Genomic DNA, 1,230 nt, shown 5'->3' with positions numbered 1-1,230 from the left:
GGTGAACCCTAACTCGGTTACGTCTCGTGTGTGTCTCTAGATGAACCCTAACTCGGTTACACCTCACACCACACCACCATAATGTCTAACCATGACTTGGTTTATATAGATTAACCTAACTTGCTAGCAAAAATAGAGTAGGGTTAAAATAAAAAGACAATCTTCATAAAAAGTATAGGAAGAAATATTGACCATTGGATGAAATATAACACAACATGATAAGTACGTCTAGATTGAAAAAATTTTAATTTGGGAATTATAATCTGTATTAATGGATATTCTATTTTTGGAAATTATTAAGTAAATTTTAATTAAGAATTACAAATTTTTTTATATTCAATAACATAAAGATCTATCAGAACAATTTGGTTTTTCACTTTTTCACCATCTCGGGTTCTTCAAAAGCAATCAATTTGCTTTTCTTCAAAATAATATACTGTTGAAGAAACACTAGATGAACCCTGGGCAGATTATAGATAATCTGGGGGTTAAGTAATGTTTCCCACGAGGATGAGGTCTAGCAGAGAAGGTTGTTCTTCAGGGGACCTGCAAAACAGACACCGTAAGCTCGTCACTGAGAAGGGGGGGTTCCTCCTTGTGACCACCCTCCGGCGTGAGAATCAGACTAGATTGCTCTGAATATAAGTGTATATTAAGAGATTGCTAGATAAGATTGAGATATCAGATGATGTCCTTACCATTCCAAGGTGTTGGAGTATTTATAGCCGAAGGTAGGTTTCCTAGAAGGTACAGCCGGCTGAATAGTATTCCTGTTCCACCAACAGTGGACTACGCACAGGCCATGCTGGTTGGTGGATAGGCTACGGCCGACAGTAACAAGGTCGGCTGTACACTGTTCCTTTACTGTCGGCTACGCACTGTTCCACCAACTGTAGGCTGCGCACGTCCCATCGTAAGGGTTGGTGAGTAGGCAGCGGCTAATAGTGACAAACAGTACTAGAGGGTGCTCCTCCTCGTACTGTTGTCGGTGAGCTGTCACCCTGTGATTGGTTCATGGGCTGTTCTGGTCAAATCGTCTGTTCTGCCCATACCTTAGTAGGTATAGTACGAAAGATCTTCCAGAAGCATACGGACTGGCTCATTTAGGCGGGAGTATTCCCGCCTTGCTCATTCCTTCATGTGACTACTGAAGTAGCTAATGCCTTGTGCGTGTAGCCTTGCTGTTAGTGCGGGTAGCCTTCCCTGATGGCTTGTATCCGCAGCTGCGGG

The sequence above is a fragment of the Bidens hawaiensis genome, unplaced genomic scaffold (assembly GCF_021521415.1).
Source record: "Bidens hawaiensis isolate Kalapana, Puna unplaced genomic scaffold, B.hawaiensis_p1.1 tig00005195_1, whole genome shotgun sequence".
Taxonomy (NCBI): Eukaryota; Viridiplantae; Streptophyta; class Magnoliopsida; order Asterales; family Asteraceae; genus Bidens; species Bidens hawaiensis.
Note: the sequence above shows the minus strand (reverse complement) of the source record.